The sequence below is a fragment of the Ambystoma mexicanum genome, chromosome 3p (assembly GCF_040938575.1).
Source record: "Ambystoma mexicanum isolate Mex_15411 chromosome 3p, UKY_AmexF1_1, whole genome shotgun sequence".
In the NCBI taxonomy this organism is placed as follows: Eukaryota; Metazoa; Chordata; class Amphibia; order Caudata; family Ambystomatidae; genus Ambystoma; species Ambystoma mexicanum.
Genome location: NC_090925.1, coordinates 635,369,507 through 635,390,570, shown reverse-complemented (window position 1 = coordinate 635,390,570; position 21,064 = coordinate 635,369,507). Strand labels below are relative to the sequence as shown.

At 48.2% G+C, this 21,064-nt stretch overlaps 1 protein-coding gene across 1 annotated transcript in view; it reads right to left on the bottom strand.

The window, feature by feature from the left end:
- Positions 1-21,064, bottom strand: part of ABLIM3 (actin binding LIM protein family member 3) — a 770,500-nt gene that overhangs the window by 365,158 nt on the left and 384,278 nt on the right. The gene's annotated exons all lie outside the window — the stretch shown is intronic.

Genomic DNA, 21,064 nt, shown 5'->3' with positions numbered 1-21,064 from the left:
CTAACTTGCTATGCATAGTCCCACAATCCACTTTGCTGCCACTGACCATAAATCATTTAAAATCCCAGTGTCCCTTCTAGATTTTCTTTCCCTCCCCCTGGAACCAAAAGTTGCCTCTGCCACTGGCATGCACATAATAACGATCCTAGCTGCACACAGTCATGGCTGGTACGTTTGGGCACGGGAGGTCCTGTGTCGTCCCACATTGTTTGTACGCTAAGTGAACAATATAAGCTTTGATGAAAAAACATAAATACACCTTTCATCAATTGCAGTGATCAGCGTGTTCTTGTGGCATCGTCATCGTGTGCATCAGCATTGCCTCGTGGCTCTGGCCAATGAGGGGGTTTTGGTGTGGGCAGCACTTCTCCATATCTTCAAAGGGCTTGGGGGCCCCCTCAGTAAGGTCCCCGTCCCCCAGGTGACGGGTTACCACCTATCACGACTGGCACAGCCTCATTCTTACCCGCCTGTCGGAGGTTCCGGCCTGTTTGGGAATCCCCCTCCTTCTATCCGGGCCACGTGTCCATGGCATGAGACCAGGCAGGGGGCAGAAGGCATCCTCGTGTGGTGAGCAGGTGTTCCTCCGCCGAGATATGGTATGCATGACACACACAGTCTGCTGATTCTGCAGGATAGCCCCATTCATCTCTCTCCCGCTGCTAATGCTGTGCGTTACTGCAGTTTAGAGGACAGTGGGTCAGATCCTTCAGCGCGGGCTGGAGCCAAAACCCGATCAATAAAAGAGTCGGTGAATTATCGCCAGAGACCAGGGCAGGCAGGAAGCCAGCCTGTCTAATGCCTGCTTTATTGTGATGGGAGTCGAGTCCGACCCTTGTCATCACATACGAATATAGAGAGAGGTTTTGGTCCTGTAGCATTTTAGAATCTCTGTCTCCTTGTATGCCAGGAAACCACGTCATGCTGTGTGATCTTGAGCACGCGTTTGCACCTGCCTATCGTTTGTTTAAACCTTTCATATCCGGCAATGCACAGGGATTGTGGGTCGGTGTGTTGGCCGGGTTCAGACTCCTGGGCCGCAAAAACCTGCTGTGTGGAATGTAGACGAGACATGCATTAGGAGGGGGATGCAGGATGGGCTGCTGTGAAATATGGGGTGTACAGGGCGTGGAGGCAGACGAGGGCCGACGGCGCTTGGGTTTATTAATGCGACAAGGCACCAGAGTTGACACTGTTGCCCCAGCGATTTATAAGGGCACCTTCATCTGTATCATAACTGTCACATTCCCCTCTACACGGTAACTCTTGTCTCTGCCATTTCTGACCGTGGGCTTGGCAGTCCCAGAGTATTATCCAGGGGAATAGCGAGGGGCAGAAAAAAAAAAAAACGTTACTTGGAAATTCATGCCTCCACGACTTCAGCACATCACACAAACATGCTCTGACACATGTCTGGGGTCACCATACAATACATATACTAGAACCTGTCTTCACTGGAACATGCTTGTTAGCACGAGGCAGTTTATTTTCCTGTTTCGAATCAGCTTCCCACCGGATCTAGTGATATGAAAGGTTATGTATTTATTTATTTATGTATTTATAAATAACTACGTAAGCATATTCACAATCACAAGCAGTGGTGCAACACCATTGAGCTAATCAGGCTCTAGCCCCCCTGGACCCCACCAAAATGTTGGGCTATACTGTCTGGACCTGGCTGACCTACAGAGCAGTGGCTGGGCAGAACAGGACAACAACGTTAAACAACAAATGGGGTTAGCTGTTAACAAAGGCTCTGCAATGACCAACATGAAGTATTGCACTGTTGGCACCTGTATTCATATGCATACATGTTTATGCAATCGAATATGTGATGTGAGGTTAGTACTTGCATGCCAGGTGAGTGATTGGATGGGTAATAGGGGGGGGATGGGCAGGATACCACTCATTCTCACAGCAGTTAAGAGGGTACTTTCCTACGTAAAGGAGAGAGTTAACTGCTTGTAACATTGAAGCTTCACAAGAATAGTCTAATTAGAATGCGTAAAGAAGTTACTGAGGCGGTGGACCCTCAAAGGTAGCCATGCCCATCGCCAGTAACCCACCCCTTGAAATGTAGGTTTTGTTCCTCCCTGACCACAAGTGTGTGCCCTCCCCCTCAAGCTCCTCGTATCTTTTCAACTGATAGGCCCTCATTACGACCCTGGCGGAAAGTGACTGACCGGACCGCCACAGCGTAAATAGCGTTTCCGCCATTGCACGAAGGAGCAAAGTGCGGCCCATTCCGACCCATCGGGCACGAGCACCACGGCATGGCGGAAGTGCAAAGTCCGCGATGGCGGAAATGAACCCAAAACGGCCCACACCGCCGCCGTACGGCGCCCTAGGTGCAATACCGCCACCCATCACAGCGGACACCGCAGTGTGCGCCTACCGGAAAGTACGGTGACCGGAAATATACGGAAACGGAAGTTAAAACACGGGGCCGGAACGGGAAACATCCCGCCGTACACCTATAAAACCACTAAAACCACACAACCACTAAAATCACTACCCTGAGACACACCCCAACCCGTCATCCACCCTAGCGAAACCAAGAAAAATGGGAAAAGTAGCGAAGAAAGCGTGCGACCGCAAGCGGCAGGTCCACTTCTCCCGTGAGGAACTCACCGTGCTAACAGAGACCCTCCAGGAGAATGCTGCCGTCGTCTTCTGCACGCAAATGACCAGGACGGCACTTGCAAACAAGAAGGCCATATGGGCTCTGGTGGCAAAGCGGGTAAGTGCGGTGGGGACCGCACCCCGCACCCCACAGCAATGCCGTAAGCGATGGGACGACCTGCGGATACGCGTCCGCAGCATACTCTCTGCCAACCGCAACATTGCCACAGCCACCGGGGAGGTCCTGAATCACCCATCAAGTTGACCCCCTGGGAAGAAATCTGTGCCTCCACCATCGGAATGGAGAGCATAGAGGGAGTCGGAGGGATGGAGAAAGGAGTGCAGACATCCGAAGATTCAGGTAGGTGGGCCAAATAAAACAATGCCAAATCCACAAAGTCCATCCATGTGAAGTACCATGCGTCCACATAGTGCAACAGAAACACATGTCCAGGAGAACGTCCACACACATCGGCCTGATAGCGCACGTTAAAACCCACAATAAATACATAAATAATTAAAAACCCCTAAAACACGCACTACACGTGCAGCAGGCACACCCCAACTGCAGGCTGCCAAACAACTGCACCCTCACTCCACACACAAATGAGAGCACCTCCAAGGCCCCGACCCAAATCACCCTCAGGTACCACCCCAATGCATGTGATACAATGCCATTCCAATTCCCACAGACCCATCAATAACCCTCGCCCTCCTTTACTCCACCACAGGGTCCGATCCAAACGACGAGCTCCAGGACACCCCTACCAGCACACCTGCAAAGAGGGCCAAGACCAACGGCCAAAGACCCTCCACCTCACCTGCACGCATCAAGACACGGCAGCAGCACAAATCAGGTGGCAGCACAGAGGAGGGAACATCAACAGGCACCCCAGCAGCCAGCATGCCCACAACACCACCACCACAGGTCCCCCCAACGGATGCCACAGAAGGCACTGCTTCTGGTGGCAGCAGCACCATAGGTGACACCCCATTGATGGCAGCATGCTCCGACACAGAAGACGGGGATGTCGAAGTCAGATCCATCCATGACCTGTCCCAATCCCCCTGTCTGTCCCATCCCGTACAACATGAGGATACCACGCAGGGGCACCCACAAGACGACGACTGGCCATCCCCCACAAGCCCTGTGGCAGGGCAACATGAGGACAACAGCCCCTCTGTGACACCCCCGCAAATGGCCATGGCCCAGCAGAGGCAACAGTCCCTCGACCAGTTAATCGTGCAACAGCAGCAACTGGCCACGCTCCTCAAGGACCATGCCGATGAATGTGGGGGCACTAAGGCAGACATAGAAACATCAACTGAGACACTTAGGGCAGAAATGGAGAGAGGTACAGAGACACTAAGGGCACAAATGGAGAGAAGCACCGAGAGCCTGAGGGGGGAACTGCATGCGACGTCCAAGGACGTATGTGCCGAACTTGCCGCAGTGCGCCGTGTGCTCACTGAGCTCTCGCAAACCCTTAGGGACATGCATGGACGTGAGCAGGCAGAGACATCATCCGTTGCAAGTTCCGTCCAGGGCAGCCCCCAACGTAGATCTGGGAGGAACCTGCGCTCCACAGGCAGGGGTGCCCCTGATACCCGCAGAGGGGGCTTGCAATAGCGACTGCCCACTGACAATGAGCATCTTTGGACACTGGTGTTCGGGGGGGAGGTGGGAGGGTGGAGGGGGTGTGTTGGGCTCACTTGGGTGGCGGGTCGATAGGGTGTACAACATGATATCACATATGCCATAAAAAGTGCACAATCAACCAATGAGATGTGTGGACATTGATCTTTGTGTACTAGGCCATCATAGGCGTACAGTCCATATTGTGCATGTCCCAGACACACACAGTGCCACGAGTCCCGTGTCCATGTATCAGCCACCAGGCGTGAGTGCTAGAAGCATACATCAATGAGATGCTGACGAATGTCACGGGCCTCCGGTGCCTCGCAGACTCCTTGAGGTGCTGCCACATCCCCACCCTCATCATGACCATCATCAGGTGCTTGCAGTTCTGCGTCAGGGGGCCTGGGCACATTTCTACGTACGCACATGTTGTGGAGAATGACACATGCCATCACCATCTTTGCAACCTTCTCATGGCGGTACAGGAGTGCCCCGCCAGACCTGCTGAGGCAGCGGAAACGACCCTTCAGTAGGCCGAATGCCTGTTCAATGACTACACGGGTACGTGAGTGGGCATGGTTGTAGTCCTCCTCATGCTGGTCCCGTGGGTTCCGGACTGGTGTGAGGAGCCATCTCTTCAGTGGATATCCAGCATCACCTGTATGTGGACGAGAAACGTATGATGTGGAATGCCATTGCTACGTACGCACACCCCCCCCCTTCCTGCCAGGTCATTGCCGAATCACATACCCCACATTATCATGCATGAAATGAGACTCACCGAGTAGCCAGGATCTGTTCCCTGCGTGTCGCTCCATGTAGCGTGGTATTGTAGAGTTCCTCAAGACCATAGAATCATGGGTTGATCCAGGGAATCGGGCACAACAATGTGTAATGATCCTGTTGGAGTCACACACCATTTGTACATTCAGAGAATGAAATTGTTTTCGGTTGCGGTACTGGGCCTCCATGGCATGTGGGACGACCAATTCCACATGGGTGCAGTCGATGGCACCAATGCAACCCGGTATGCCGGCAAGTGCATGGAATCCCACTTTTGTGTTGGTAATTTCCTGCTCCGAGCGTGGTAGGGAGATGTAGTCGTCTGCGTGCTGCAGGAGGGCATCGAGCACTTGCAATAGTGTCCGTGAGAACAGTGGCTGAGAAATGCCATGCAACTGTCCGACTGTGTGCTGGTAGGTGCCTGTGGCCAGGAAGTGGAGTACAGACACCACCTTCAGTAGGGGTGGGATGGCGGTTGGGCTATCTATCATGCTGACAAGGTCAGCCTGTGTCATGTCCACAATGGCGGCTATGGTGTCCCGGTCCAGACGGTAGAGGGTGTGGATCTGCTCATCAGTGAGGTTGAACGGATGTGCTCGGAGGCGTGGGATTGCGGGCTGCCTGCGTGGTGGTAGTGGCTGTGCTGGCGGCCCTTGCTGGCCCTGCCGTGGCCTCCTCCTCCTCCTGCGTCTCCTCCGTGCGGCCGGTTGTAGTTGGTGTTCGTCTTCTTCTTGGTGTTGGAGTACTTGCAGTGCTATCAGGTCCCCCAGGGCCAACATCGCGAGTCCTGCCGGTAGCATTTCGGTGTGGTTGTGGGAGGAGACTGGCTGTGCAATTTATGTGTTTTCAGGCTGAATGGCCTCCACCTGTGGTGATTCATTCCACCTGTGCAAACTGCTCTCCCCTTTGGCCGAGCGCGTCCCGCGCACAACGCTGCAATTCGTGGAATGGCATCTTGCTATTGCAATCATGTATTTGTACCCGATGGCCGTGTAACATTGGTTGATATGTTCATTCTGCTGTGGTCCCATTGTTTCACATACTATCTGTGCAGTCGCGAACAGAGTTGTGAAGGGTCAGTGGAACGTAGTACTCGAGTAACGGTGGGCCCTCATTCATCACTGTACCGAGTTGCAACGACGGGCGGGGCGTCCCATTCGTGGGTGAAGGCAGTTGCCATTTTCACACACAGCCGCACTCGATGGATTAATTAGTGTATTCAAACGGCCACAGATGCCTCTTCGACGTGATGTTGCAAATGAGGAATTCGAAGGGCGGCGCTTTCGGTTTCCAGCTAGCGGCGAGGAGATGCCCACAGGTCTGACTGCAAATATAACGTTCTATTGTTCAATGTCCTTGGGACAGGGGCCATGGCGAGAATGCAATGATTGATATGAATGGTTTGGGATGCGCAATAGCGACGTGGGCGATGAGGCCGGACGTTCCCAAATACATGTTACTTCACTACACTGGAATTACGGGCTGGGGCACTGTGGATTTTGCAGGCTGCATAAAGCACAGACTCAATGGATATTTCTAATGTTATGTGAGTAAATATTCAGGCGTTTTAATCCCGGGATGAGGGAATGATGAATGGATGCATGGGCAGGTGATTTGATATAGAGTTTGCCATGTACAGGGCTTCTTGGGATCTATCCGCCTCCCCTACGCTATGTGATGCAGGGCTGCCATAGTGGGACCATCGTCTATCTGGCCTTGTTGAGCCCTCCCTGTCTCGACGCGCCCTCAGACACTTGTGTCCATGCACGTTACCAATCCCATCAGATGGATTCTGTTTTCACAGGCGCATGCACAGGTACACTCGTTTGTGATGGTGTTTACACCTCGATATAGATAGTTATGAGTCGCAAGTGGTTTTTGGGTGGTGATGGACCTTTGGAGTGGGCTAGCATGCATGTGGCTGTGGATTTAGTGTGATCATTGCAGTGAGTTGTTGGAATGTAGTACTGATGGCCATTCTGTTCTTTTTCTTTTCTTTTGGTTGACAGGTATCTCCTCCCCTTTTGCCACTGCCACTCCTGCAGATGGGTTTTACTCCCGACACCTGCTGCTTCGTGTTAATCAGTGGAGCAGCATTACGATCTTATGGGACGATCGCCAATGGGCCACATGCCCTTACGCAGTACTGGTGGCTCGGAGCAACATTTCGGCCTTTCAGCTGGACTAGTGCCTCCCCATTGGGACGGCCCTGCGGTTCTGTGCGCTTCCATGTTGCCTTTTCGTACGTGAATGTGGCTCTGTGTACCATGAGGGAACAGGGCGTCACACAAGTAGTGGCTGGTCATTTCTTGCGGATGCAGCCCACAATGGTGAAATGTGTTTTGGAGTTCATGGCCTGATGGCTGTATGGGCTTGGTGATTTTGATGTGCATTAAATTTCTATTCTGATTTGGCCCGTGTAGCGTTCTTCTTTGCAAGTGATGTGGCATATGCCTATTTGGGGGGCGATGTATTGTGAGGAGATCTGCACTGGGTTCCAGCTTCGGAGTTTAGTTGCGTGGTACTGTACTGGGCGCGTTTGCCTACGAAGCCCGTGAGGTCAGGGATGGGGGCTGCCAATATGACAGTTTGAATGTTGTCATGCTCAGGGGCGGGGGATTGGGTTTTGTGTAACAGATGCCGGTCAGCCAGGTGGACTGGTGGAATGATGTGATTTTCGGAATATTGCTGGTCACAGGTGCCTGTGTTTGCGTGCGTTTCTTGGTGGGGGACTGTGGTCATGTCCATTGGGATGGCTTCTGTATTCGTGCCATCTGTGCCCTGCAGCTCCCATTGGCCCCTGTTGTGTTTCTATTGTACGTTGGCATGCATGGGTGACTTGTACATTTCACTGGTTGCATTGTGGCTTCATTGCACCTATGGGGAGTTGTACTTTGTGGGCAGGGAGCGGTGTACGGGCACTCAGTGGGGCCGTTTACGGTTGATTCGCGATGCCGTACTTCTCACCATGGCGGAATGGTGCATTCCGCCATGCTTGATGGCGTTAGGTACATGTCCGCTAGGGTCGGAATTGGTGTACCGTTGCGCCATGGTGGTGTTTACGGTTTGGCATGGCGCGCGCGCGCGTGCTTGGTGCAGTTAGCGTTGGCGTTCACTACGGTGTCGCTAATGGCATCGTACTTTGCGGTGACGGGTCATAGTCGCACCGAGCGCTATTCGATGGCGGTATTGCATTTCCGCCATCGTTTTCCGAATTCCGCCAGGGTCGTAATGAGGGCCATAGTCTGTATTCTCTAGCCTTTCCCATCGTTTCCCTCCATTGCATAATTTTACCGCTTGCTTCCGCTCCCCTCCACAGACCACGGTCCGGTTACTCTGGGCTGGGGTAAAATACGGCCCTCTACTGACAAGCACCCATTGTGTAAGACCTCTACGGTGCTGACTGGCACAGTATAAAAGATATTTAACATAACATAGAACATTATTTACCATGGCATACCACACAATATTGTTTAAAAAAGAAACATGCTTATTCAACAGGAATAGTGACAATCAGAATTTGTTGTTAGTATTTATTCACGAAGGTAAAGCATATTTGTCTGCTAAATGTAAGACAGGGCTGTCTGAGTTCCTGTGCTGGCATGCAACACTGCTCAGACAGCCGGTAAAATAGTCCATGGGGGTTACACGCCTGCTGCTGAGAGTTGAGCAAATTTGTTGAGAGTTGAGAGTCTCAGGTTCCAACCCCGAAATACAGGGGTGGACTGGGATCCCAAAGAGGCCTTGACAATGTTTTACAAAGTGGCCCCATATTACACATTTTCAGCAAGCCCAACCCCTTTCCCATAAGAAAATATGGAAATAATATAGGTAACCATAACAACAACAAAAAACATGATGCAGAGGCCCACTGGGAAATCTCCAGGGTTTCCTGGTAGGCCAGTCCACCCCTGCTGACGTGACATGATTTCCGACTGAGGTGATCAAAATGAAGCCTGCTGAAGTGGTTGATAGTACCCCCTGTTATATGCAGGGCTGCACAGTACTGCAGGAGCGTCTACCTGCTTCCACTATTATGTGACATATGCAGTGATTCAGAGCCCCTCTTCCATTTCCATGGCAGCCTGCAGAAGGTGAACAGAGAACGCTATGTCCATATTACCACAAGTACATTTTGGTTTCCCCTTTCAAACCTATCCTACTTTAACCCCATTTGTCATCCCTCGTGGTCATGGCCAGTAGCCAGATTGTCCAGGCCATGACCTTATGCCAAGACCCGGAAAATATGGTCACTGCCCATGGCCTCAGGCTATACCTCAGTCACCAAAGGTATATCACTATTTTTTGGACCTACATTATGACACTTGTCAAACAATAAAACACGGGCATATTTGCAAAACCTTGCTTTAAGGTCCTTGCCAATGCTCCTTACATGAGTTTGCTGGAAATCCACCCATGTTTTATTTTTCAAAAGTGTCAACATGTATGTACATATAATAGTTATATAACTTAACCCCCAGTTGACAAAATCCATTCAGACTTTACACAAACATGGAAGGTTGGGTCTACAATCCTTTTCAACATTTTTGTCCACATTCATCAAATGGAAACAAAGTTATAAGCCATCTAAAAAGGTTGAGACCCCCTCTAATTTAGCCCCCTCTTGAGAAAAACTGACCAAACTTCACAAAAACATTTATATACAGATTTAAAATTGTTTTGCAAACTTGTATGGAGATTCGTCAAATGGCACCTTATTTATAAGACTTTACAATATTTTGGGACCCCCCTCTAAATTTGTTCCCTTTTGACAAAACAGCTCCACACTTCCAAAACCATTCAGAATCAAGTCTAGAATAAAATTCCAAAAGTCCATGCAGTTTCATTGAGTGGTGCCAAAGTTATAAGCCATCCAAGAACTGCTTTTCACCAACCCTGTAATGCAGAATTAGGCATAGATGCCCCCGAACATCCAAAGTGTTCGCAAATATCACAGGACTGTACCAGAACATCCGGATTGTTCGTGGACTTCGGGGGGTGAAAAACACCTGTTTGTTGGCTTCTTATGGCCATATCCCATCCCATCCTCATAACACCTCACCTCCCCAGAGATTGTTTGATAAGTTTGACAAGTTTGTGATGTCATCTCTGATGTCCTGGGTGTTAGACTTAGCAGTGCATGGTGGTGGCACGAGTTATGGTTGCTTTGCTTACCTCAACTGTTGAATTCCTGAGGTTTTTCGGTTTTACTTGTGACCATAACGTCCTTTTAACAAAGTTTTTTATTGTATTACACAGCCATGGTAGTGGCCGTGTAGTTATGGTTAAGTTGCTAATCCCATAGGAAGAACACTTTTTGGGCAGCTTATAACTTCGCTCCCCCTGGATGAATCCTCACCAAACTTTCAGACAAAGTATATGTCCCACTCTGAATTTCTTTGCAGTTTGGTGAGGTTTGGTCTGGGGGGGCAAAGTTATAATGGGGTCCCAAAATTTCTTCTTTTCCCATTATGGGAAAAACGTTTGCTCACGCCTACAGGCCAAACCGCTGGATGGATTTTCACCAGATTTGCAGCAGGAGTGGCGGCTTGGTCCCGAAAGCGTGCTTTTTTTAATTTGGTGTAAATCCGCCCAGTAGTTTTTTTTCAAATGACCAAAACGTAAAGCAAAAAAATGTGTGATATCTATGTCCGCTCCGCGGACAGGACACCGATTGGCTTATTGACTTGCGTCATGTCTGCGGACACTCAATGTGTTCGCTGATTGGTTGGCATAAAGCGTGAGGTGTGTCAGATATTTTGAAACGCCGCCATCTTGGATTCGCGGATATTGGCCGGTGTCTGCGGACATCGCGGTAAAAACATATTAAAAAACACAACATTGCACTTGTCAAACTTATCAAATAATCTCTGGGGAGCTGAGGGGTGATGAGGATGGGATGGAACATGGCTGCAAGAAGCAAAAACAGGGTGTTTTTCACCGTGAAAGTCCGCGAACAACTCGCATGTTTGCGGACAGTCCTCTGAACGTTTGCGGACACCTCTCCATTACTGGTTTGGTGAAAAGCAGTTCTTTGATGGCTTATAACTTTGGCGCCACTTAATGGAACTGCATGTAATTTTGCAATTATATACTGACCTGATCATGGATGAGTTTGCAAAGTTAGGTGGGATTCTGTCAAGAGGGGGCAAAATTAGAGGGGGGGTCCCAAAATAATGTAAAGGCTTATAAATGAGGTGCCATTCGACAAATATACACTTAATTTGGCAAACTGATAATACAATTACATATAAATGTTTTTCTGAAGTTTGGTGGGATTCTGGTGGGATTTTGTCAAGAGGGGGCAAAATTAGAGGGGGCTTCCAAAATAATGTAAAGGCTTATAAATGAGGTGCCATTTGACAAATCTACACTTCATTTGGCAAACTGATAATAGATCTAGATACAAATGTGTGAATGGATTTTGTCAAGTGGGGGCTACGGTATATGACGATTGTATGTGCATCATTTGACACTTTTGAAAAAAGAAAACATGGGTGGATTTCCAGCAAACTTGTGTAAGGAGCATTTAGAAGGACATGAAAGCATGGTTTTTCAAATGTGCCAGTGTTTTATTTTTTGACAAGTGTCATAATGTAGGTACAAAAAATAGCGATATACCTTTGGTGACTGAGGTGTAGCCTGTGGCCATGGGCAGTGGCCAGATTGTCTGGGTCATGGAATAAGGTCATGATCCGGACAATCTGGCTACTGGCCATGACCACGAGGCACAAAACATGGGGTTAAAGTGGCCATATCCATCTGGGACTGGCTTTGTGGTAAAATATATTTGAAATTGGGATAGATTTGAAAAGGAAGAAAAATGTGCTTGTGGTAATATGGTCATAGAGTTCTCTTTTTGCCTTCTGCAGGCTGCCATGGAAAGTGAAGAGGGTCCCTGTATGGAACCCCACCTTCTCTTTCCATGGTGGACATCTTGGAAAAGGATTTTCCTTCCTACACCCTGGGTTCCCGCTTTGGGACCTAGGGTGCTTATGGCCTTCATCCCCCATTACAGGGGCTGGAATAGGGGGATAATGGTCCACAGACCTCTCTATCCACTATCGCTTCGCTTGGGCTGATAACTTGGGCTGCCAGGCTGGTGTCCACCGTTCCATCCCTGGAACAGAGGATAAACACCACAATATTGCCATTAGCATAACACAAAATGCAAATGGAAATGTTGGAAAATCTTATTGAGTCTAAGTACTTTACTGAGAAATATAAAGTAGATGGAGTCTATACGTTTTTTTTTAGTTCTATTTTTTAACTGTGAAATGTGTTTCCTAAAGGAACATTTATTTTATTGTTTTTGGATGCATTTTTATTATTGGCAGGAGAGCTTAGAACGAAACGTGGGGAGGGAAATGACGGAAGAGGCACCAAACACTAACATGGAGGGTCAGGTGGACAGGGGAAAATGTTGCGCATGTGTTATTTCTAAGGTAGGGGGCAGTGTTTCTCATGCTCCTTGATTACAGCAGTGGTGGTGTCTCTTGGGGAGGAGGGATGGCATTAGCTGATTCCATTTTAAGATAAATAGCAGTTTTGCTAAAAGTATGTACTGTGTACTAGATTGTTAATGGATAAGTAGCAATAGATGTTGGAGCTGTGCAAGGGAAATTTTGAAGTTGAAAGTTCCTAGATCAGTAGAAAATGCAGTTCCGACCTGTCCGCAAAGCACAGATCTTATCGTGAAGTGCGGAAAGGTTCTCGGACACGTCATCATGCCGCGCGCCAGCATATGGTCATGTGGCACTTTCCGAAGGTCCACAATGAAGTCAGATGTTTGTAGACGTTATGGTTAAGTTGCACTAAAAAAAACCTAGGAAATTCAATGAAAAAACTTTGTTAAGGGGATGTTATGGTTAAGTTGCACTAATAGAAACCTATGAAATTCAATGAAAAAACGTTGTTAAAGGGACGTTATGGTTAAGTTGCGCTACTAAAAACCTATCAAATTCAGTGAAAAAACTTTGTTAAAGGGACGTTATGGTTCCAAGTAAAACCGGAAAAACCCCTGAAATTCGCCAGTTTTGGAAAGCTAAGCAACCATAACTCGCGCCACCACTGTGCACTGCTAAGAATAACACCCATGACATCAAAGATGACATCACAAATATGATTGATGACATCACTGATGACATCACCTGTCTAGCCCCTTCTTTTTTTGTTCACTGACATATCTAGGCCAGGTGAATTTATTCACTGACAGTCAAAAACATAAAATTCAAAAGGTATTACATTTGTAGACTTTGCTATTCTCACATGTTCTTAAAGTACTTTCCTTAGAATTCAATCGCTTCTTATGATGCACATACATAGGGGAAAAAGCAGGCCTGAAACACAGCAATCATTTCTATGCGTGAAGATAATCATGTTGGTTATACACAGTGGCTCATGATACTGCCTCTTGTTAACTTACTTTACTCTCCCTGTATAAGCCCCATATTTGTATACATTGTGGTCTCTCAATGTTTGGTGTGTAGTAGTACAACTATGTAGTAAGTGATGCATTATTACCTTCTTAGTATATGTTTCACAGTATGCAAAAGTGTGATACAGAACCATTCACCGTTTTACTATCCAACATGGGAAAATTTGAAATATTACATCTCTATGGTGTATGCTGCAGCCAATGCCTATGTTTCTGTATGAGTAGGTTCCTGTTCTAGAAACAACACTGCAATGGAATGTTCTTTGGAGCAATACATTGCATAATCAGGTATGTAGTTCATCACACATCTCCAGATGACCCCTGACACTTTTTTTGCCAACATTACATTCACAACCCCTTGTAGGGACTTCCTATGAAAATTAAATGCACATGTGATGTCATCAGTGATGTCATCAATCATATTTGTGATGTCATCTTTGATGTCATGGGTGTTATTCTTAGTGCACGGTGGTGGCGCGAGTTATGGTTGCTTAGCTTACCATAACTGGCGAATTTCAGGGGTTTTTCGATTTTGCTTGTAACCATAACATCCCTTTAACAACGTTTTTTCACAGAATTTTATATATACATAAGCAGCAGAGTGGCTCTGAGGGTGAAATAGTCTTTCACTTTCACCCTTATTCACAGAGCGGTGCAAAGTGTACTTTTGCAGTGAAAAAGTGGTGCAAATCTACTTTGCACTGCAAAAATACACTTTGCACCGCTCTGTGAAACAGGGTGCGTGTTAGCAGTGCAAAGCGATTTTAAACCGTGCTAAAAGTTCCATGAATCAGGCCCTTCATATCACCAACACATTAACGCTGCAGCTTCTCAGGGCTGCAGTACTTTAAACGTGACGTTACAGACACACTTCAGCAGAGCTGTTGTACGTTAACAGATGCAGGAAATGAGCTTCTTAACAGGAGGCAGGCCGTTTTAATATGACAGCACATATAACTCCCATAGGGCGTGCTATAAACATGCAATGAGACAGTGCATACATTTCCCATGGTAATGTGGAATACAATGTAGAGCACAGGCCCTTGTCGGCATAGCTGCTACACTTTAAATAAGACATGAGAGGCACCCTCAGCAGGGATGGTAAACGTTTAATATAAAAGTGCACACAACCTAAGCAGGATTACTGGATCTCTTGAGATGGAACAGCACAGACAATTCTCACGAGGGTTGCTACAATAGTATTGATATTTCTGAAGATAGACGTTATTCTCATTGGGTGGAATATTGCAGTCACCTTTTCAGCAGGTCTGATGTACTTTTAATGGGACATTCTAAAACGTTTATTGTGAAAATGCTTCATGTTGCTTAATGTAACAAATTGTGCCAAAACATAACTCATTTACCCAGAAACTCAGCACATTACATGTTGTCGACTTCCTAAACATAACTGAAAAGTTAGATGGTTTGTGTAGCCCAAACTGCAAATTATTCTTGTTAAGCACTTTTCTTAGAGAACTTAATCTTGTTAAATGCGCCAAATTGAGTCAAAAAATAAATAATTTACCCAGAAACTCTGCACATTGCATGTGTCCTACTTCTTAAACATAACTGAAAGGTTCCATGTTTTTTGGTGACTCCACCACCAAATGATGCACATTAAGCCCTTTTCTTAGAGCAATCTAGCTCAATGTTCCAAATCGTACCACAACATAAATAACCAAGAAAATGCATATTACATGCTTCATATTCCTTAAATATAACTGGAAAGCTCCATGGTTTTTGGAGGCCCATCCTGCACATTATTCACGTTATGCACTTCCTTAGAACACCTAATGCTACCTAATGTGCCAGATTTTGCCAACACATACATTATTGTGGCAATAAGCCCAAAGCCGGGGGCCCATTACCACCTAAGGTAATGCCCCCGGGTCCCATGGTTATGGCCTGAGTGTATCAAGGGCCTTAACAGAGGCCCCAGGGGCATTACCATTAGGCGGCAATGGCCCGCCGTCGAGGGGCTTATTGTCATTAGTATTCTGGGGTTTTTAGCCCTGGGATACTAAAGGCGTTGTTACTTTTTTCAATCGGCTTTTGTTTTGCCGGTTGAAAAAAGCGGCACTGCACAGAGGCGTAGGCAGGGTAGGGCCTGAAGGGCAAGGCCCACCCAAAATCTGTAAATGCCCACTCAGCAGCGCTGTGTGGGTATTTACAGATAGTTTTGTCAGTGCAGTGGGCCCAACTACATTCGCATCAGGCCCCATTTGCTAGACAATCCTGGCTACGCCTCTGGCGCTGCAGTACGCGTTCATTCTAGAAAGACTAGAACACGCGTACTGCTTCATTGCTACGGATCAACAGGGCGCCATTTTGTGCCGAGTTGATCTGGTGTAATGAATGGAGAGGTGAGCGAGGAAGCTTCACTCGACCCGGCGTGCGATGCACGCAAATGCATACAGAGGATTACAGTGTGGTATGGCTTAGAATAAGCCAATCCACATTAAGTGTATCCTGTGGCATTGACGCGCCGGGTACTAATTAGCCATAATGCACATTACATATTTTACACTTCTTAAACATAACTGGAAACTTTCATGGTTGTTTTGGTGGCCCACCCTTCAAACTATGCATTTTAAGAATGTATTAGATTGCTTTTTTCAGAGCATTTAATGCTAATCAGATTAAACATTTAGAATGTCCCATTTTTAGGGGCCAACACAAGCACTTCTCAGCATGAATGGCAAACATTAAGTATGGCAGTCCATGCACGTGGTAGCAGGGCTGCTGTACATTTAGGGAGTGCCAGCACTTGCCATAATGCCTGATTAAATTGTGTGGGACCTTCACCCTCTTGAATTCTATACAGAACAAATGCTCCAAGGTGAGAGTATGCAAAATACCTTTTCTTGATATGAATATATAAAGTTAAAAAAGCAGGCGGTAGTAGCTTCCCGGTCCTAGCTGCCCAACTTTGGAACTCTCTCCCCTCCACATTAAGAACTAATCAATCCTTCCTAAGCTTTAGAAAGAATATGAAGAACTCTCTCATCACTAATGATGCTCCACTTTAGCTTCACCAGCCCAGCTCCTTCGGAACTTTGCTCAACATCTAATACCTCACACTCCATGCTGCCCCCTTACCTGTACAAAGTATCATTTGTTATATATACTGTTAATTACCTCTGCCCGTAAATAACCACCTTATGCTGATCTTTTTCTGTATCTTGTAGATATATTATATTTTCTGTACTGCCTATTTTTTGGCGCTGCGCGTAACTATGAAACTGCATTTTCTTGTAATGCGCCAAGATACCTAAGGGTGAGGCGCGCACTATAAATAAATAAACAAACCATACAATCCTGCTGTTGATCCTTTGTAGCCCTAAATTAGCAGCAGGGTCGCTATAATCTGAATGATATTCCTATTTGATATGAAATTCAAAGAGAAGAGAGAAATGCCCCTCAGCGCTGGTCATTGGCACCTCTTTTCACTGCATTGGCACGGCCGTGGCAGGGTGCTAGCCGGCCCCGGGTTACAAAGGGAGCCTGTATGTGCTCTCTTTGGGCCTCTCTCGCCCCTGCATGCTGCTCCCAGAGACGTCGTCTCTCTGGACAATGAGGTGCCTGTAGCTCTGTAGCTTCAGTGTTGCCTGGCCTCCTGCTGTCGGCCAGAGCTACTTTGCGGGCCCCCACCCCAGGCGGCCTGTACCCAGAGTTTTATCTCCAGGTGAAAACTAGGTGTGCCCCTCAGGATTTGGGATCCCTGATTAAGCAGAAGTGTGGGAGGTAGTACAGCAAGTTGAGCGAATGTAGCTGTGATCTGTGTTTATCCTACATGACACTCGACTCTTTTGGAGCTGATTCTCTTTGTCTGAAGGGACTCACATTTGGTTTTGCTAACAGGCTTCTATTTCCATTTCCTGTATGTTGATTGGTTGGTGTTTCATGTTAGTTGGTGCATTCCAAGTCAGTTTTACTGTGGCGAATACTCGTTCTCTGCAAGAAAGACACTTACTCAGAAAGCATTGCATGTATGTTCTAAAACTGAAGATGGAACAGATGAAGATGTAGTTTATAATGTTGTTTACATTGGGCCTCATTACGACCCTGGCGGAAATCAAAAAACGATGGCGGAAATGCAATACCGCCATCGAATAGCGCTCGGTGCGATTATGACCCGTCACCGTAAAGTACGATGCCATTAGCGACACCGTAGTGAACGCCAACGCTAACTGCACCAAGTACGCGCGCGCACGCCATGCCAAACCGTAATTAGCACCATGGCGCAAGGGTACGCGAATTCCGACCCTAGCGGACATGTACTTAACGCCATCAAGCACGGCGGAAAGTACCATTCCGCCATGGTGAGAAGTACGGCATCGCGAATCAACCGTAAACGGCCCCACTGAGTGCCTGTACACTGCTCCCTGGCCACATAGTACAACTCCCCGTAGGTGCAACGAAGTCACAATGCAACCAGTGAAATGTACAAGTCACCCATGCATGCCAACGAACAAAAGAATCACAAGAGGGGCGAATGGGAGCTGCAGGGCACAGATGGCACGAATACAGAAGCCATACCAATGGACATGACCTCAGTCTCCCACCAAGAAACGCACGCAAACACAGGCACCTGTGACCAGCAATATTCCGATAATCACATCATTCCACCAATCCACCTGGCTGACCGGCATCTGTTACACAAAACCTAATCCCCCGCCCCTGAGCATGACATCATTCAAACAGTCATATTGGCAGCCCTCACCGCTGACCTCACTGGGCTTCGTAGGCAAACGCGCCCAGCACAGTACCACGCAACTATACTCCGAAGCTGGAACCCAATGCGGATCTCCTCACAATACATCGCCCCCCAAATAGGAATATGCCACATCACTTGCAAAGAAGAACGCTACACGGCCCATATCAGAATAGAAATTTAATGCACAACAAATTCACCAAGCCCATACAGCCATTAGGCCATGAACTCCAAAACACATTTCACCATTGTGGGCTGCATCCGCAATAAATGACCAGCTACTTCTTGTGTGACGCCCTGTTCCTTCATGGTACACAGGGGCTACATTCCCGTACGAAAAGGCAACATGGAAGCGCCTAGAACCGCAGGGCCGTCCCAATAGGGAGGCACTAGTCCAGCTGAAAGGCCGAAATGTTGCTCCGAGCCACTAGTACTGCGTAAGGGCATGTGGCCCATTGGCGATCGTCCCATAAGATCGTAATGCTGCTCCACTGATTAACACGAAGCAGCAGGTGTCGGGAGTAAAACCCATCTGCAGGAGTGGCATACAGATGGCAGTGGCAAAAGGGGAGGAGATACCTGTCAACCAAAAGAAAAGAAAAAGAATAGAATGGCCATCAGAACTACATTCGAACAACTCACTTCAATGATCACACTAAATCCACAGCCATATGCATGCTAGCCCACTCCAAAGGATCATCACCACCCCAAAACCACTTGCGACTCATAACTATCCATATCGAGGTGAAAACACCATCACAAACGAGTGTACCTGTGCATGCGTCTGTGAAAACAGAATCCATCAGATGGGATTGGTAACGTGCATGGACACAAGTGTCTGAAGGCGCGTCGAGACAGGGAGGGCTCAACAAGGCCAGATAGACGATGGTCCCACTATGGCAGCCCTGCATCACATAGCGCAGGGGAGGCGGACAGATTCCAAGAAGCCCTGTACATGGCAAACACCGTATCAAATCATCTGTCCATGCATCCATTCATCATACCCTCATCCCGTAATGATAACGCCTGTTTCCATACTCACATAACATGTGAGAATTCCATTGAGTCTGTGCGTTATGCAGCCTGCAAAATCCACTGTGCCCCAGCCCGTAATTCCAGTGTTGTGAAGTAACATGTATTTGGGAACGTCCGGCCTCATCATCCACTTCGCTATTGCGCATCCCAAACTATTCATATCAATCATTGCGTCCTCGCCATGGCCCCTGTCCCAAGGACACTGAACAATAGAACGTTATATTTGCAGTCAGACCTGTGGGCATCTCCTCGCCGCTAGCTGAAGACCGAAAGCGCCGCCCTTCGAATTCCTCATTTGCAACATCACGTCGAAAAGGCATCTGTGGCCGCTTGAAATCACAAATTAATCCATCTAGTGCGGCTGTGTGTGAAAATGGCAACTGTCTTCACTCACAAATGGCACGCCCCGCCCGTCGGTGAACCTCGGTACAGTGATGCATGAGGGTCCACCCTTACTCGAGTACTACGTTCCACTGACCCTTCACAAGTCTGTTCGCGACTGCAAAGAATGCATGTGAAACAATGGGACCATAGCCGAATGAACATATCAACCAATGTCACACGGCCATCGGGTACTAATACATGATTGTAATAGCAAGATGCCATTCCTCGAATTGCAGCGTTGTGTGCGGGACGTGCTCGCCCAAAGGGGAGAGCAGCTTGCACAGGTGGAATGAATCACCACAGGTGGAGGCCATACAGCCTGGAAACACATAAATTGCACACCCAGTCTCCTCCCACAACCACACCCACTCCGAAATGCTACCGGCAGGACTCGCGATGTTGGCCCTGGGGGACCTGATAGCACTGCAAGTACTCCAACTCCAAGAAGAAGACGAACACCAACTACAACCGGCCGCACGGAGGAGACGCAGGAGGAGGAGGAGGGCAAGGCAGGGCCAGCAAGGGCTGCCAGCACAGCCACTACCACCACGCAGGCAGCCCGCAATCCCACACCTCCGAGCACATCCGTTCAACCTCACTGATGAGCAGATCCACACCCTCTACCGTTTGGACCGGGACACCATAGCCGCCATTGTGGACATGACACAGGCTGACCTTGTCAGCATGATAGATAGCCCAACCGCCATCCCACCCCTACTGAAGGTGGTGTCTGTACTCCACTTCCTGGCCACAGGCACCTACCAGCACACAGTCGGACAGTTGCATGGCATTTCTCAGCCACTGTTCTCACGGACACTATTGCAAGTGCTCGATGCCCTCCTGCAGCACGCAGACGACTACATCTCTCTACCACGCTCGGAGCAGGAAATTACCAACACAAAAGTGGGATTCCATGCACTTGGCGGCATACCGGGTTGCATTGGTGCCATCGACTGCACCCATGTGGAATTGGTCGTCCCACATGCCATGGAGGCCCAGTACCGCAACCGAAAACAATTTCATTCTCTGAATGTACAAATGGTGTGTGACTCCAACAGGATCATTACACATTGTTGTGCCCGATTCCCTGGATCAACCCATGATTCTATGGTCTTGAGGAACTCAACAATACCACGCTACATGGAGCGACACGCAGGGAACAGATCCTGGCTACTCGGTGAGTCTCATTTCATGCATGATGATGTGGGGTATGTGATGCGGCAATGACCTGGCAGGAAGGGGGGGGGGGTGGTGCGTACGTAGCAATGGCATTCCACATAATTCGTTTATCGTCCACATACAGGTGATGCCGGATATCCACTGAAGAGATGGCTCCTCACACCAGTCCGGAACCCACGGGACCAGCATGAGGAGGACTACAACCATGCCCACTCACGTACCCGTGTAGTCATTGAACAGGCATTCGGCCTACTGAAGACCCGTTTCCGGT